At 39.2% G+C, this 19,207-nt stretch overlaps 1 protein-coding gene across 6 annotated transcripts in view; it reads left to right on the forward strand.

Annotated features, from left to right (window-relative positions):
- Window positions 1–19,207, forward strand: part of PLS3 (plastin 3) — an 89,073-nt gene that overhangs the window by 20,608 nt on the left and 49,258 nt on the right. The window contains exon 1 of one of the 6 annotated variants that reach the window (XM_054472161.2): window positions 11,881–12,041. The exons of 2 other annotated variants lie outside the window; for them this stretch is intronic. The gene's annotated coding sequence lies outside the window, so the exon portion shown is untranslated. Of the gene's footprint in view, window positions 1–11,880; window positions 12,042–19,207 lie in introns of those variants that run through there. 3 more of the 6 variants (XM_063660002.1, XM_063660004.1, XM_063660003.1) reach the window with 3 other exon arrangements.

Genomic DNA, 19,207 nt, shown 5'->3' on the forward strand with positions numbered 1-19,207 from the left:
TCAGGGTGGCAGGCGCAAAACAAAACGTTCCGGTTATATTTTCCATCCTGTTTATATTTAAATTGGCTCTTTATTCTTTAATAAAGTGTATAACTGTTGGTCTATAACATTACGAATGTGGGATTAAGTGGTTAGACTTAGCAGGAATTTGAAAATCAGGGTCCAAATGTACTACCCTAAGTACAGTAGCAGAATTACTTCTATAATGAAAACTTCCCTAAGTTATAGCATCTGGCTCATAGCATTATCATTACAGTGAAGTTTACCATCACTCATATTAGTGATGTGTTACTTCCCACTTACTCCTAACCCTGCTTAGGTAATGCAAAACTATAATTTAGAAAGTGTGACTTAAAGAAGATGCAATATAATGGTACTCATTGTAAACATATATCCAGATTTCTTTCTTCACATATAATTTATCTGTATTTTTAAATTTTTTTTGTCTAATGAAAGACTTTTAAAAGCTCATTCTCTCGAGCAGTGAATTCTCAGCTAGTGAGCCAGGACAGTCTGCCTCATCAAAAGAAATCTGCTAATTGCTGTAGCCAATTTCTGAGGTAATAAGCTGGGAGAGGGAAGAGGTTGGTTACTCATGCATAGGTGACTTTTTGCAAACAGTGTGATTTTTAGGAAGTGAAGACCACAAAAGCTTTTTGACTTGTGGCAGAATTCATTATGATGAGACTTTAGCTGTACCAGGTAACAGATTGCCAAATAAAACACCAAACAAGCAAGATTGGTCAGTTACAATCCAGTCTGTAGTAATCTGATCGAGCATAGTGTTATGTTTATGGATTCAATTCCCTCCTCAAAGTCATACAATTGAGGCATCTCAGTAGAAATAAAATAAAATAAACAAATTTTGTAGGGAAGCTCCCATACATTTGAATGGTAAGGGCATATAACCATTAATACTTTATGAGATCATGGTATTTTTGCAGCCAATCTTAAGGATAAATCTACATTGTGTTCAGGATTCTGTGTTGGGCCAGACTTAACAATGACCATTATGTGTAGAAAATAGCAACCATTGTTGCTGAATTAAACTCTCTGGAGATTTAAACATTTTTTAAAAAATTAAGCTAATAGGCCAAGCGCGGTGGCTCATGCCTGAATCCCAACACTTTAGGAGGCTGAAGCGAGCGGATCACTTGAGGACAGGAGTTTGAGATCAGCCTGGTCAATGTGGCGAAAGCCCGTCTCTACTAAAAACACAAAAAGATTAGCCGGGCATGGTGGTATGCACCTGTGGTCCCAGGTACTCGAGAGGCCGAGGTGATAGGATCACCTGAGCCTGGGGGAGGTTGAGGCTGCTGTAAGCTGTTATTGCACCACGGCACTCAGCCTGGGTGACAGAGGGAGACTCTGTCTTTAAAAAAAAAAAAAGAAAGAAAGAAAGAAAAGAAAAGAAAAAGCTAATAAAACCTTGATGACAACATAGCCAAAGAAATTAATCAGAGAAGAGTGGTGGTTAGAAACAGAAAGCATAGTGGAATAGATGAATTACACCTGGCAAAGGAACTCTAAACTATATTACGTAAAGCTCAGGACAGTCTACTTGTCTGAAAAAGAAATACCAAAAGTATACACATGCAAAAATTTGGATTTTTCAGCTGGACTTTTTGTGAAAGGTTCCCTCCCACCCCAAATTCAAAAGAAGTATAAAGCAGGCCATTCATGGCAAACTCCCAAAGAAATGGAATTAATTTGTATTGTGTTTTGAAAGTGTATATATGTGCTTGCAGGAATTACATGGAAGACTTATACTGACATAGAGTGGCTCTCAAAGTGAACAATGGAATCTTAAGGATGTTTTATTAAACAGCGAGTCAACAATTTTTCTCCGTGAATGTGACTCCACAATGATAATGGAAGTCAGAAAATATTTCACACGCAAATATATCTGAAATTCTTCATGGATGTATTTAACACTTTGAAGTGATGGCAACATCTGGTAACAAGTAGAAGCCAGCGTCTTAAAAGCTATGGCTTCATGTTACTACTTCATCTGAATTAGTCATTTAAAGGGGATTTTATATGTCTTCCTAAAAACTGACGAGGTTAATCTTAGACTAGGCAGGCTGGCAGGAAATGCTAAAGCGGCTCTTTCTTTTGAAGGTTTTGTTATTCCTTGTGAGGTCAAAAAGTAGTTGTTTTAAAGTTTGGAAAGCTAAAGCAGTGATGTTTTGACTCTTGATAGTGAGATGTTTTTCTTTCTTTTTGGGGGAGGGTGTGTGTGGCAAGTTTGAGGAAAAACTTGATACATTGACAGTTCTTTATACTTTCCACTCCACTTCTTTTCTCTCAAATGAATTTATTTTCTAAAGGTGCAGAGTTTAGAAATTCGTTTCAATTGCCAAATCTGAGCATGGATTTGGTGCTATTAGAAGATGTAACCACCATGTGTTTGGCCAGATTCGCTTTCAGGAATGATCGTATCTTACAGAGTTAGCCAATGGAACAAGAGTAGATGCCTTTTATCCTTATTTATTTGCTTTGCATTAAAAAGACAAATGCTAAAAGTTTATTCTTGACTATGAAATAAACCACTTTAATATATGACACTGAGTTAATTCCTTTAGGATGCTATGTCTTTCACATACATCCATTTAATAAATATTTGTTGAGTGCCTACTGTATGCCAGGCACTGTTCTATAAGCTGAAAATAGATTGCTGGGCAAAACAGACAAAAAATCACTGCCCTCATAGAGCTTATTAAATATTAAAACAGAGCAATTTAAAATTATTTAATGCTATCACTTAGCTTTTAAAGATCTTCACTGAATGAGTTTTGAGAACTTTTGCACATATTATCTACAGCTTGAATAGGGAAAAAATGACATTTTGTTTGAAATCTAAGTCAAGAAGCTAGAAGCTGATAAGTAAAGTAAATATTTTATTCTGTAATGATCATTTTCAGTTTTCATTTATCAGTGTTATGCTTAGGCCTCTTGAGGAATGTTACTAGTTTAACTTGTGGATTTCTTCCTGAGGATGGGCTTAATTTGTATTCGGGGAGGTGGTGAAAGGACCTAGTAGCCCTGGAAATTAACGTAAAGTCGTGGCATTTTTAAAACTATCTTCTGTCATTTGAAAAATTATAGAATACTTAAATATATTTAATGCTCCCTGTGGAAAATGAATGTATTGCTCAGTTATTTTTGCCTATGTGAATAGTACAAGAGCTGACTCAAAGGAGATGACATGATGGTTCCTGTCCTGAAGTGAAATAAGATGATAGGTTGTGGTGGAAAAATGATGTGGTCATGCCCATATTTGCTCACATCTCTTGTTCGTTTCCTTTTATAGAGGGAAACCAGGGAAAGTCTCATTTCTTATTTTTTGTTTCCTTTTTGTATTTTCTTTCATACACCATTTCCCTTTCTTTTTTTCTTAAAATTGCATTATAGTGACTTCCAATTCAATTGGCTCAAGTTGTACTTTGTAATGACATAAATAAATACCCCTTAGAAAGGTCATAGTGGAAGCATTATACCCATTTTAGGGAATTGATTATATATATAGACACAGCCACTCCGAGCCCCTTGAGGATATGAAAAGCATGTTGCAGAAATCCTCATATTTCCTGATGCCAACTAGTATAGTGCCTTTTACAGAATAGATGCTTAATCACTATTTATCTATTGAATAAATATGAGCCAGGAAATTTAATTTTGCTCTCCAAAATCCCAAGTCCTTTATGTAAGTAGGCAGAAATTTTAAAAAGTTTTTTTGTTTGTTTGTTTGTTTTTTGAGACGGAGTCTTGCACTGTGGCCCAGGCTGGAGTGCGGTGGTACAATCTCGGCTCACTGCGAGCTCCACCTCCTGGGTTCAAGATTTTCTCCTGCCTCAGCCTCCTAAGTAGCTGGGATTACAGGCACCCGCCACCATGCCCAGCTAATTTTTTGTATTTTTAGTAGAGACGGGGTTTCACCATGTTGGCCAGGCTGGTCTCGAACTCCTGACCTCATGATTTGCCCTCCTCAGCCTCCCAAAGCGCTGGGATTACAGGTGTGAGCCACTGCACCCAGTCTAAAAACTTATTTTTATGGAATTATTCAAACACATAATGTAAAATAGCATTAAAACCCCCCAGCTTTAACAATTACCAGTATTTCATGTTCTTTTTTCATCTTTGCTCTCCCCTTCTTTTTTGAGATTTGCTTTAAAATAATCCGCATATTGTTTTACCCATAAATACTGTAGTACACTTAGTTTTTAATATTTTAAGATAGTAGTGTTTGCATTTCATATGGAGTTTTACTTTTAAACCCTTTCTGTGCTACTTTATGCAAGAGAAAGAAATTCTTGACCGCTTATCAGAAGAAAAATCTAATTTTTTTTTTTTTTTTTGATGGAGTTTTGCTCTTGTTGCCCAGGCTGGAGTGCAATGGCGCGATCTCGGCTCACAGCAACCTCCGCCTCCTGGGTTCAAGCCATTCTCTTGCCTCAGCCTCCGAATAGCTGGGATTACAGGCATGTGCCACCACACCCGGCTAATTTTGTATTTTTAGCAGAGACGGGGTTTCTCCATGTTGGTCAGGCTAGTCTCGAACTCCAGACCTCAGGTGATCCACCTGCCTCGGCCTCTCAAAGTGCTGGGATTACAGGTGTGACACTGCGCCCGGCCAAGAAAAATCTAATTTGCTGTGTATGAGTAGGATGTTAACTCATTTTGTAACATATATTTACTTTCTTAATCTTTTAAAAAATTTTATTGAAAGTTTCTAAACAGGCCGGGTGCTGTGGCTCACGCCTATAATGCAAGCACTTTGGGAGGCTGAGGCGGGCGGGTCATGAGGCCAGGAGTTCGAGACTAGCCTGGCCAACATAGTGAAACCCCCTCTCTACTACAAATACAAAAAAGAAAAAAAGAAAAATTAGCCGTGTGTGGTGGCAGGCGCCTGTAGTCCCAGCTACTTGAGAGGCTGAGGCAGGCGAATCGCTGGAACCGGGGAGGGGGAGGTTGCAGTGAGCCAAGATTGCGCCACGCACTCCAGCCTGGGGGATGGAGTGAGACTCTGTCTCAAAAAAAAAAAGTTTCTAAACAACACTGTACATGTTATGTCATGACTGTCATGATAAAGTCTTGCCTTTTAGACATGAACCTGATTCAGCAAAATGTGCTTTGAAGTAGATAAGCTGTAGATTTTTGTCTCGCCTGAATTGATATTAAAGAGATGTTTTTTCTTTTCACAGTTCAGAAGTACAGAACTCAGGTTAAAACCTACATATGTAATTTTGTTAATTTTATTTTCAGTTTAAAAATTATTGTTAAAACCTGCATACTTTATAGGTTTGCTGTCTCTAAAATTAGATGGCTCCTTCATAAATATTACTGAATAAAGTACCAGTTTTCAAAAAGTGTGGCACATGGGCTCATGGGGGTTAAAATTACTTTCATGATAAAACTAAATTGTTATTTGCTTTTTCACTGTGTTAACATTTGCACTGATGATGCAAAAGCAGTAGTGGGTAAAGCTGCTGAATCAAGATAGTGGCCCCACACTATAGTAATAGCCATTGTATTCCTCAGCACCATACCATCACCTTTAGAAAAAAATCTTACAACATGCATTTCATTTACAAATGTACCTGATGAAGCAGGAAAAAATAATTGTATTAAATCTCAATTCTTAGGTATGCATCTTTTTAAATATTGTGTGTGATGAGATGAGACATACCCATAAAGTATTTCTGCTGCATATGGATATATGACGATTGTCTTGAGGGAAAGTACTTGCGCAGCTGTTTGAGTTGTGAGCTAAACTAGCTGCCTTTTTAAAAATAGAAAACCAGGCCGGGCGCGGTGGCTCACGCCTGTAATCCTAGCACTTTGGGAGGCCTAGGTGGGCAGATCACGAGGTCAGGAGATTGAGACCATCCTGGCTAACACGGTGAAACCCCGTCTCCACTAAAAATACAAAAAATTAGCTGAGCGTGGTGGCGGGCACCTGTAGTCCCAGCTACTCGGAAGGCTGAGGCAGGAGAATGGCGTGAACTAGGGAGGCAGAGCTTGCAGTGAGCCGAGATCGCGCCACTGCACTCCAGCCTGGGAGACAGAGCGAAACTCTGTCTCAAAAAAAAAAAAAAAAAAATAGACAACCAGTTTTACTTTGAAAGATTGAATTAACTGATTATTCAGACCCGAGTATCTAACAGATACTTTATTTTAAAAAAAATGAACCAAGTGTGCCTCTCACCGCAAGGGAAACAACTTAGAGTATTTGTTGCCAATGCTAAAATTAGAGCTTTTAAGCAAAATTCAAATTTTTGAGAACTTGCATTGGTCACCATTTTATCCGATCAATACTTAGGATTTTCTAATGAAATCGACAGTATAATTAATGAAAATGATTTGTTAGATTTTGTGTAATGAAATGTGTCAGCATTTGGAAGACCCACATAACTTAATCAAACAATATTTTTCCAGATGACTAATGTATGATGTTACAAAATCAAGCATGGGTAAAAGGCCCATTCTAAGTGCAAGATAGACCAATAGATTTTGAAAACATCGTTGATATTGTATCAGATTCTGCATTGCAACCAACCTTTGAGAAACTACCACTTCTCGAGTTTTGGTGTAGTATTGAAGAATATCTAAGTATTTGGAAAGCCTCTTAAAATATTTCTTTCTTTTTACAACAGTTTATCTGTAGGAGGCCAGATGTTCTTCATACACTGGAACCAAAACCGGTATTGCAAAAGATTGAATGCAGAAGCAGATATGAAAACCCAGCTTTCTTGTTCTAGGTTAAACATTAAAGCGATTTGCAACAATGTAAACAATGCCACTCTTCTCACTACACTGTTTTTGAAAATATAGTTATTTTTCATTAAAAAGCTTATGTTAACATGTAATGGGCTTATTCTTATTTTTAAAGAAATAAATATCTTAAAAGTTTCGTAGTTGCAATTTTTGATGTGACAAATACACTGATAGATCTAACCCATGTGTCACCAAGCTCTTTGGGATCCTCAGATCCTGAGGCCAAAAAGTTTAGGAACTGCTGAGTTGGGTTTTTTGTTGTTGTTGTTTCCCTCCTTATCCCTTTGCCCCACCCCTCCACTTTTCTCCTATTCCCCTCTCCTTTCTTTTCTTTTTTTGAGTGAGAGAGAGACCCTCAGGATAGCAAATTGTAGAGCATGTGAGTTAATCCTTTGTATGTTTTTATTAGCTATGAACTGAACATGTATGTCTTTTAAATTCATTCCTTGCCCCATGTGCAGTTCGATGTATTTTGACCTTTTCTTTATTTATTTTAAAATTTTGATTACTTAGTTACACAAATAAAGAGCTAATAAATACTATCAGGGAGACAGCCCTTGGAATATTGAATTTTATATTTTCTTTTGCGACAGTCTTGCTCTGTCGCCCAGGCTGGAGTGCAGTGGCAAGATCACAGCTCACCTCCTGGGCTCAAGCTATCCTCCTACCTCAGCCTCCCAAGTAGCTGGGACTACAGGCGACAGCCACCATGCCCAGCTAATTTTTTTGTATTTTTTTTGTAAAGACAGGGTTTTGCCATGTTGCCCAGGCTGCTGTCGAACTCCGGGGCTAAAGTGATCCACCCACCTCTGCCTCCCAAGGTGCTGGGATTACAAGCACCAGCCACCATGCCTGGCCAGAATATTGAAATTAAGATATATTCTGACTTATTTTTCCCCAAATATAAAAAAAATGATTACATATATGACTTGATTATTAAAATTGACACATCCATGCAACAAGTTTATATACCTAATGCTGTGCCTGGTATGAATTTCCTGAACTTTCCAATATAGTCCCAAAATTACAGTAGTAGATTCTTGAATGTAAACTTGTTGCCTGTTTTATAAGTTAGATCCCTTTGCTTCTATGCTTCACTCACTGTGTTTGTTTGTTCGCTTTGTTTTTATAAGTCATGAAGATGGAAAAAAAACTGTTTCATGAAAGGAAAATAGATGAGTGTTGTTGAGGTGTGTCATTAAGCACAGTGGGAGAGGCCTCCAACGTACGGGTCACACACGGAAAGTATACCTAGTACTGGGTGTGGTGGAGAGCATGACGTCTGGATGAAAGTTGTAAGAGACTTTAAAAATACTATGCCTAGCTCTTGTGTTACAACTACATATTCCACTGATACTTATGTGAAACTCCCATAACTTTTTGGGGTGTGCCTCTTTTTTCCACCCTGGGGTGGGAGTGTGTCCACAAGTGCATGTGTGTGAACTCTTAACTTTGTGTTTGTATTTTGAGATGGAGTCTCATTCTGTGGCCCAGGCTGGAGTGCAGTGGTGCAATCTCTGCTCACTGCAACCTCCACCTCTGGGGTTCAAGCTGTTCTCCTGCCTCAGCCTCCCAAGTAGCTGGGACTACAAGCGCACAACACCAATCTGGCTTTTTTGTATTTTTGGTAGAGACGGGGTTTCACCACGTTGGCCAGGCTGGTCTGGAACTCCTGACCTCAGGTGATCTGCCCACCTCAACCTCCTAAAGTGCTGGGATTACAGGCCTGAGCCACCGCACCCGGCCCGGCCTGAACTCTTAATGCCCGGCCTGAACTCTTAACTTTATGGTTTCTGTTTGTAGCATCTAGAGAGAGTGACAGTGAGAATTTGGTTTCCATCGGCTTTCCTTAGCATTCATTTTGATGAATTTGGGATGCAGTTTAAAAGCTGTTTTCAGTCTGTGGCCTGCTGATGAAAATGTAGAATTTATTGCAGAACCCTTGCCACCGTCTTGCATTCCTAAACCAGTGTTCATTACCCATAGTAAAAACTGAGATCCTGTTCACACACATGCACATACACAGACACGCTCCCCACCGCCCCCATCACGCACACACCCACACATACCTCGGATGGTGAGTGAGATAGAAGTTTACAAAATGGGTCACATGCTAAAACTGGTTAAATTACTGATGTGGTAGAACTGTCTTTTAGCCCGGGCACGGTTGCTCACACCTGTAATCCCAGCACTTTGGGAGGCCAAGGTGGGTGGATCACCTGAGGTCAGGAGTTCTAGACCAGCCTGGCCAACATGGCGAAAACCCGTCTCTACTAAAAATACAAAAATTAGCCGGGCATGGTGGCAGGTGCCTGTAATCCCAGCTACTCGGGAGGCTGAGGCAGGAGAATAGCTGGAACCCGAGAGGCGGAGGTTGCAGTGAGCTGAGATCGAACCACTGCACTCCAACCTGGGCGACAGAGCGAGACTCCGTCTCAAAAAATAATAATAATAAATAAAGAAAAGAAACAAAAAACTGGCCGGGCGCGGTGGCTCATGCCTTGTAATCCCAGCACTTTGGGAGGCTGAGGTGGGCAGATCACAAGGTCAGGAGATCGAGACCATCTGGTTAACACGGTGAAACCCCGTCTCTACTAAAAATACAAAAAAATTAGCCAGGCGTGGTGGCGGGCGCCTCTAGTCCCAGCTACTCGGGAGGCTGAGGCAGGAGAATGGCATGAACCCAGGAGATGGAGCTTGCAGTGAGCCACGATCCCGCCACTACACTCCAGCCTGGGTGACAGAGCGAGACTCCGTCTCAAAAAAAAAAAAAACAAAAAAAACCCCAAAACTGTCTTTATGTCCTACCTAGCATTTACTAAGTAGAAGATGATGTGCCCTTTTGAAGGGCATATCTATTCCTAGAACTTTAACTACAATGCTTTGCAGTAGAAATATATGCTATTATATTAAGGTGAAGTGACTTTAGAATTAGTAACTCGGTGTTGACAGATCACGCTGATCGAAGATTAGCCTTGGAGTTTGGAAAGCTGGAGAGCATATATATTCCAGATGACCAGGAAAGGAAAAGTCAGAAAAACAGTTTTTAAGTAGTACTGTTATAACGACCTGTAAAACTTGAAATGAGAGAAAGCTGTCTTCTAAAATGAAGAATTACATATTTAAAACATTAATTTCCTCAATGATACTGCTACATATCTGAAAAGGGTGGTTACGTAGCATTTGGGACAGACCCATCTCAGTGGTTTGAGGCAACAGGTGTGGCTGAAGAAAAGGTAAGGCTGGGGAAAAACCAACATTTCTGGTCTAAACTGATACTGTCTTCTTACCTGAGGCAGTTGCCTGCACTCTGGTTTTCTCTGTCTGAAAAATGCATGATAACACATACTCTTCAAATTAGCTCAAAATGCTTGGTAGTTACCTACTATTCCCTGACAGGCCACAGGCAGATAGTTCTATGCTTGTTTTAGAAATGGAGAATTTGGTACTCAGAAGAGTTGAAGAAGCTTCATTCACATAGTGAGTCAGCAACAAGGACAGACGGAAAAACATGTCCTATGACTCCTGCCATTGTATTCCTTCTCTTCTGCATTGTGTTGCCTTTTGTTATTTCACGAAGGTTTTGTGATTGGTGAAATAAATTAAAGCACTTCCATGAAGGAGACAAAATGGACAAAATGTAACCCAGTGTCTGCTGATGGTGGTTAGTGATGAGGACAGGAGAACACTGTCTGCCTCATAATGGGGACGATCCGGTGAGGGCTCCTTTTCACAGGTGCCCACACTGTGAGTCACCTCCTTATGCTGAGAGTTCAGTATGCTATCATAAAATACTCTGTTGTATATTATTTATGAAGGACTAGAGTATCTATTGTCTCACTTTCTTTCATTCTCATGAGGTAGATTACAGCAGCAGATGGCATTATGCATGTTTTATCCCAGACAGATGATAATAATATCTGCCACTTACTGAGTACCTTGCTGGACCCAGACACTCTTACATATTTATATCTTCCCATTGGGTCATTGTGTGGACCTTGTGAAATATGTGGAATAGCTCTATTGTTATAGATATGAACCCAGGGCTCAGAGAAGCTAAGTAATTTGTTCAGGGTCACACAGACTGACAGGTCTGTGAGACTCCTAAGACCCTGATGCTTTCATTGTGCTGCATTTCCTTTCAAATTATTAACTTGCCCTATGTCAGTACAGAAACGGCCTCTTCAGCCTAGCCCAGTGCTCCAGCTGATTGTTCTCTCTCATAAAAGGCACTCACAACTAACCACTTGCTTAATTTAGCAATTCACTGCTTAGATTGCTAGACCAGTTAAAGGCAAATTTCAATAATGAGAGCAGTTATCACGTATCTAGTACTTACCATGTGCCAGGCTATGATCTAAATTTATGACACATATTAAATCATTTAAGCCTTACAACCATGTATAAAATAGTGAACTGCAATATGATGGAGTTGCTCTTATCTTCATCCCGGAATGAGAAAATAGAGACAGAAGAGTTTTAAGCAATTTGCACAGTTAATAAAGTGTGGAGCCAGAATTTGAACCCAATCTGGCTCCAGACCTCTTTACTACAGCTCTCAGTTAGAAAATTATTCGGTTCAGCAAGTGTTGGCTTAGTTCCTGTGTGCTATGCCAGCAGAAAATATAGTTCCTACACCGAAGAGCTTACATTTTTGACATAAATCAAAATGTATATACTTGAAATAAATGCTACAACACCTTAGCATATAGGGTGTAAATGTTGTGTATGGATCAGAATGAATAATAGAGACTGTAAGTGAGTGGCTTCAGAGTTAATTTGCCTTCGCAAGTAATGTTCTTGACTATGGACGAGTGACTTGGGCACTGGGGAGAAGCTGTTCCATGTGTTCTAAAATAAGCAGGTTACTTGGCTACTGTTCAAACTCTAAATAGGTATATGGGTTGTAGCTATTTGACCTGAACTAACTTTAAATTCCCCTGAGTCCTTGTATGATTTTGGGGAGAAAAAAAAAGGAAGAAGAAAAAAGAAAACTTTTCTCTCTAAATGCTGCATTTAAATTAGAATTTATTAAATTCTTGGCAAAATACTGCCAGGCTGACAGGAAGGGGATTCGTAAGTATTGTATCATTCTTTTGTCAGGGTGTTCTTTTTTTCTAGCAGGAAGTGTTGTGACTTGCTCTCTAAAGTTGCAATTGTAAGAAGAATGTTGGGTTTCCAGATTGCTCTTCTGGGCGTGGGAGTAGGTTCTGTCTATCTATCAGTGCTGCGAGAAAGGAAAGAAACAAGTTTGCTCTCAGCGGGTAATTATTTTAATATTATTTTGACAGGCTCTAACTTTCAGATTACTAAATCTAAATTTAAATACTAAATGATTAAGCAGAAATTTACTTTAAAAAGCTTGAAATTCCTGTTATTTATTTGGGTAAACATTTGGAGTCACTTTAAAAATATTATTTATTCAAGTAGAATAAAATTTTTGTTAAGAGAAAATTTTGAAGTTTAGATTCTAACCTGTTCTGTGTGTATTCTGTATTTTTCTTTATTTAGAGAATGTTTAGGGAGTTTATACTTTTTAAAAATGGGTTTTGAAATCCTAATTATACAGCCATATTTATCAAGTTAAGTATCTAAAACACTAAATAATAGAAATTATTGTCTATATTTGTGATGGGGGTGGGATTTCAAACGCTTTCGATCCCAGTTACATGGTTTTTCAAAATTCTGTAAAATGGAGATTGAGGTGGCTGTCATGACAGAACACGTCATGGTTAGATTGATATTCTACTCTTCCTACGTGAGTTAAATCAGTTGTCTTAGTGTTTATAATTTATAAAATAATAAACATCACTGGTGATTAAATTTTGATGCTGTTATTGGTACTTGGCAGCAATAGTGATTTCTGGTGCTCAGATACATCAGGATTTTCCATCACATGGTTGTCATATAAGCTTAATTTCCCCATATTTCTGGCAAAGGGAAGTATAGCTAGTTATACAGTCAATCCTCACTCTGAGTTGAGTCACCTCTCAGACTGGTTGTACTTAGTATGTGCATATGAAGTAAAAAGTGAAGCATGAAACAACAAACCAGTTTTTTCCAATTAACAAGTGCTGTATTTGCTAACATATAAGCAAGGTATATAACACTGCAAGAGGCATTTTCAGTGACTTGCCGATAGCTTTCTGCTTAGTGTATATAGTGATTTGAGTTGTAGGTCACAATATTTTATGGCATTTTTATTTTGAATTGAAACGAAGCATGGTAACTAGTCTGATCTTGCCTAGCGTCTCTCTCTCCCTCCCTCCCTCCCTCTCTCTCTCTCTCCCTCCCTCCCTCTCTCTGTCACACACACACCACACACACACACATATCCCTTTAAGTTGCCCTTGGCTTCACTCAAACGTATGTTAATTTTCATAAGAAAGGAAACTGGTGGAAATACTTCTTAGGTATGAAAATTAATTTCATTAGCAGCAGATTTATTTTCCCATAATTTATTCAGATTTTGGGGGTAGATGTAAAAGTTTACTTAGGCGTGGAAGATATTAGACCTTTTAAAAGGAAAGTGGGCTATTTCAATCTAAGAAGTTAGTTAATGTACCTTAGCTTTCTGATGCTGGGGGAAGGAGAGGTGTCTTTTTGTTGTGTCTTTGGGTTTGAAATAGTATTCTTCATCCCAGGAAAAGGGGCTTTTAGACCATAATTGAGACTTGCATTAAATAGCTGCAAAATTCTTGCCTGAGAAACGTTTAAATGATGTCTTTAATCTGACCAAATTGAACTGAATATTTCTATTATTGGAAAAAGCTATGTATTAATTTATTTTTAAATAGCCATTGCTTTCAGATCTTATCTTTGTTTATTAAGTATAAAAAGAGGAAAGGAAACTTTTACCTAAAATGGAGGTATTTGATATTCCTCCAGGAAATGACACAGGATTGGGCACCCTTTGGGGTTTAAGTGACTCATAGATATTGGTACTGAAGACAAAACAAAACAAAAGATCGGTTAGAATCTAGCTAATGATCAATTATAGCACAGAATAGAGGTATTTCCAGAAAAATGAACTCATTTCTGAATAGCTATGTAGGGGTGAAATCACAGGATTTCTGAGATTTGCTTTAAAATAATTCATGGAAGAGAGACAGGAAAGGAGGGAGGGAGAAGAAAGGACAGGAAGAGAGAATAGATGAACCAAGCAAATGTGGGGGAAGTCTGGATAAATGTAGAATCTGTGATGGGTTTATGGGTGTTTTTTTTGTGCTATATTGAAATTTCAATATATTGAAAATATTGACAATAAAAAATGTTAGTAGACCTTTAGTTTGGGGCAATTTATATTTACTTTCTTTCTTTTTTTTTTGAGATGGAGTCTCACTCTGTTGCCCAGGCTGGAGTGCAGTGGCACGATCTTGGCTCACTGCAACCTCCACCTCCCGGGTTCAAGCAGCTCTCCTGCCTCAGCCTCCCGAGTAGCTGGGATTGCAGGCACCCACCACCACGCCCGGCTAATTTTTGTGTTTTTAGTAGAGACGGGGTTTCACCATATTGGCCAGGCTGGTCTTGAACTGCTTATATTTACTTCTAAATGTCAACTTTTATCTATAAATTGCAGGCCTGTCAAAACATGATGTACGCATGATGTGTATGACTGTAAAGGTGAAATGTGCTGCTTGAATGCCAAAATGGTTGAAAGTAAAAACTGCTTCTGAAAAGGTTTATTTCCGTTTGATTTTCAGCTAAATTCAAAGGACAGGTCACAAACATCTTGAAGAGTTTTTTAGTATCTTGAAGTATTAAACAAGGGTAGTTAAAGCATGATAGCAGGCCAATTGTATGTGAAGAATGTGAAGACGTTATTGAACTTGAGTATTTTGTTCACAGCTTTCTCCAATAGAGTATGTGTTTTTAAAACCACGTGAGAGGACTATATAGCCTGCACGGTGTGTAGGTGTGCGCGCTTTCCCTACTCACCTCCATCGAAGTGTATTTATTGAACAAACATTCGGTAGGTGCTTATGGTGAGCCAAGACACAAAGTCAAATAAGATACCAACCGTGCTTTCAAGGAGCTCACAGGCTCGTGGAGGAGATAGAGAAAGAAATAGATGTCATCACGCTGAAAGCTGAAAAGGGCTATTGGAATATGGGGAAGGGGAGGAACTGGTTAGCAACTATGACCCTATGACGCATCTCCTTTAAAATAATACAAGGCTGGGCACAGTGGCTCATGCCTGTAATCCCAGCATTTTGGGAGGCCTAGGTGGGCAGATCACTTGAGGTCAGTAGTTCGAGACAAGCCTGGCCCACATGGTGAAACCCCATCTCTCCTAAAAGAACAAAAATTACCCAGATGTGATGCCGCATGCTTGTAATGCTAGCAACTGCGAAAGCTGAGGCGGGAGAATCGCTTGAATCCAGGAGTCGGAGGTTGCAGTGAGCTGAGATAGAGCCACTGCACTCCAGCCTGGGTGACAGAGCAAGACTCTGTCTCAAGAAAATAATAATAACATAAAATAAGGCTGGGTGCGGTGGCTCACGCCTGTAATCCCAGCACTTTGGGAGGCCGAGGTGGGTGGATCACCTGAGGTCAGGAGTTCGAGACCAGCCTGATCAACATGGTGAAACCCCGTCTCTAGTAAAAATACAAAAACTAGCCAGGCGTGGTGGTGGGCGCCTGTAATCCCAGCTACCCAGGAGGCTGAGGCAGGAGAATCACTTGAACCCGGGAGGTGGAGGTTGCGGTGAGCCAAGATCATGCCATTGCACTCCAGCCTGGGCGACAGAGTGAGACTCTGTCTCAAAACTAATAATAATAATATAATGTAATATAATATAATACAAACAGAAAATTGGAGATGGTTTACTTGGTTGTGAGTATTACAGTGGTAGAAGAGGGCTAAAATGGCTTAGTTTAACCCCATGCATAACTTTGCAAATAAGTCTTCTGCTCTCATCTCTTTTCCCCGCCCTTCTTAATAAACCTTTATATCTTTCTTATGCATCCACAGGGGTTATTGGAGCAGTGTACGTGCAGAGCAGAGCAATCTCTTCTTCACATTAAAGAGTAGACTGATGTTTAAGTCTCCTTAAAGGTTTTAGATATATCCAAGGCCGAATTATAGTTATTAGGTGGGCAGCTACTTGGAGTTGGATAAAGGATAGAGTTAGCCTTCAGTCACAGATAGAGCCTTCTAAAGTTCATTTCTCAATTGATTTGGAATTTGAAACATATTTTGTCATGGAAACAGTAGTAAGGTTTTTCAGGTTATTTTACAAGTATCCCTGAAATTTTATATTATGTTATCTGGCATGATATGGTTTTGTTCTATGATATCTTATTTTATTTTCATCGTATTCTATGTGAATTGTAGAAGCACAGTTGCTAAATATATCCAGATTTATGTTCCATCAGCCAGTTACTTTATTCTCTAGTTCCTGATACTGTACAATCTAATCAGTGTGTATAATAATGCCTCATGAGAAAATACTGTCAATTTTATTTGGGGTACCTAATGATGTCCTCTGTTTAGTTGTACAGTTTGCAGCTGAAATATTAAGTAGAATGAACAGAAGAGCTAGACCTGAAAAATAACTTTCCGAAGTAAAGTCTGCTATACGTGGTGATTATTTCTTTCATAGATGTTTGCTCGCCACATTGACTATAAGAAGCAATTTTTGGCTGGGCATGGTGGCTCATACCTGTAACCTCAGCACTTTTGGAGGCCAAAGCAGACAAATCACTTGAGCCCAGGAGTTCAAGACCAACCTGGACAACATGGCAAAACCCCATCTCTCCAAAAAATACAAAAATTAGCTGGGGTGGTAGTGCGTGCCTGTAATCCCAGTTACTCAGGGGCCTAAGGTGGGAAGATTTCTTGAGCCCAGGAGTTGGAGGCTTCAGTTATCATGACACTGCACTCCAGCCTGGGCGACACAGCAAGATTCTATTTCAAAAAAAAAAAAAAGAAGAAGAAGGAGAAGAAGCAATTTTTGATAATGCTGATGTGCTAGAATTAATGCACAGTAAAACACTTCACCACTTTTTCTTCTGCTTCAACCTTTCCTAGACTTTTAGGACTACAAACCTATGACACACGTGAGGGCATTTAGGTTTTGACTCCCTTATTTTGATTTTCAGAGCAACAAATCATTAAATAAAAATTATGCACATAGCCTCTTAAGCCTTTACAATTACTCCTTTACCAAGATTCCGTGAAAGTTTTCTAAAATGAGTCAAGCAAAATTCCAAGCCACTTGTTCTTGAGAAAAATCTTGAAAGAAAAAAATTTTAAAATGAAAAGTAAATCGCATAGATACTTGAGTGTTTGTTTTATATTAAAACTAAGTTAGTAGCACTGATACAATGGGAGTGGTTGTTCACAATACTTAGCATTCAAGAGGCTGAAATTAAGCAGTATTAATACAGAGAAGCAGAAGCCTGTCATATATAGGAATGAATGTGTCATAGGAGAAAGTAAGCATTTGTGTGCTTTTTTTTTCAGAATATTGCCTGTTTTATGATCAGTGCCAATTTAACACCAATGTTTTAAATAAATAACTTTTAGAACTCTGTATAGTCTTTACTGAACTCATTGTCTATATTCTGTATGTTTTATACAATTAAAGTTTTGGTTATTTTAGTTCAAGGCTTAAGTGAATCCTTTATCCTTTTAAGTAATGAAAACAAGTTAGTATTAGCCGGAGGGGGTTACTATCTGCATTTTCTGGCAACTGATCTTATTTCTTGATATCATGGTCATACTTGTTAGGAGCTTTTTAAGTTATTTTCCAAAGGCTATACTAGGCATGGACCTTCTCTCTGCAAAGCAATGTGTAGTCTCTTTGTTTTTGTTTTTCTGGGAAGAGTAGTTAATTGGCTGGGCACTGCAGCTCAAGCCTGTAATCCCAGCACTTTGGGAGGCTGAGGCGGGAGGATCACTTGAGCCCTGGAGTTTTAGACCAGCTTGGCAACATAGTGAGATTCTGTCTCTACAAAAAAAAAAAAAAAAAAAAAAGAAAAGAAATAAAATTTAAAAATTAGCCAAGTATGGTGGTGCATGCTTGTAGTCCTAGCTACTGGGGGTGGGAGGTGCTGAAGCAGGAGGATCACTTGAGGCCAGGAGTTGGAGGCTGCAGTGATCATGCCATTGCACTGCAGCCTGGACATCTCAGCAAGACTCTATCTCAAAAAAAAAAAAAAAAAAAGGAAAGAGGGAAAAAACAGTTAATTACCTTTCCTCCAACACATGCTTTTGCTTTTTTTTTTTTTTTTTTTTTTAAGCTATGCTTGGAGAAACACATTATTATTATTATTATTATTATTATTATTATTATTATTATTATTTTGAGGCGGAGTCTTGCTGTGTCGCCCAGGCTGGAGTGCAGTGGTCCAATCTCGGCTCACTGCAGCCTCCGCCTCCTGGGTTCAAGCAATTTCCTGCCTCAGCCCCCTGAGTAGCTGGGACTACAGGCACGTGCAGCCAGGCCCTGTTAATTTTTGTATTTTTAGTAGAGACGGGGCTTCACCATGTTGGCCAGGATGGTCTTGATCTCTGATCTCGTGATCTGCCCGCCTCGGCCTCGCAAAGTGCTGAGATTACAGGCATGAGCCACTGCGCCTGGTCGAGAAATACATCTTTTTAATTGTGCTTCACAGCTTTGTGTCCTGGGCAAAGTCAACGACTATCCCAGGCAGTTGTTTATTCCCTGATACAATTTAGGGAATGAAGTTATAGAACTCTACAGACTTCTTAGCTTTCAAATTCTCATTGCTGTGATCACTGGATATTGGGAATACTGGGAATTTTCACTCCCTCTAAACATTGCAATTGGTTGGAGTATTTTATTCATTTTTTATGTTTATTTTTTTAGAGGCAGGCAACCATAGCTCACTGCAGCCTCAAACTCCCGGGCTTCAGTGATCCTTCTGCCCCAGCCTTCCTAGTAGCTAGGACTACAGGCTCAGGCCACCAGGCTGGCTCATTTAATTTTTTTTTTTTTTTTAGAGAAGGAGTCTCACTATGTTGTACAGGTTGGTCCCGAACTCCTGGCCTCAAGCAATTCTCCCACTTCTGCCTCCCAAAGCACTGGGATTATAGGCATGAGCCACCACCCTCAGCCTCAGTTGGTATATTTTGTAAGCCATGCCTATGTAACCAACATCCAGCAATGAGAGTAAAAGGTGAAGTTTAGACTGTTCTCCAGAAACAAACAATCTTGAAGTGACACTTGCAGAGCAAAGAATTACACAAGTTTTTGTGTACTATTCGTGAAAGAAGGATTTTCTTTTATTGAGGAAGATTTTTCTCTTTGACCAAGTTTAAGAATCTATGTAAAGAAGGTAGATAAACTGAACCAAGTAGGACAATGGAAGTCCCAGCTAGACTGACTGTCCTCATATCCGCTTATGTAACTATAGGGAGGAGTCTATAATTAAATTTCAAAATTTTGTGGCAAGATTCTAA

The sequence above is a fragment of the Pongo pygmaeus genome, chromosome X, assembly GCF_028885625.2.
Source record: "Pongo pygmaeus isolate AG05252 chromosome X, NHGRI_mPonPyg2-v2.0_pri, whole genome shotgun sequence".
NCBI classification, from domain to species: Eukaryota; Metazoa; Chordata; class Mammalia; order Primates; family Hominidae; genus Pongo; species Pongo pygmaeus.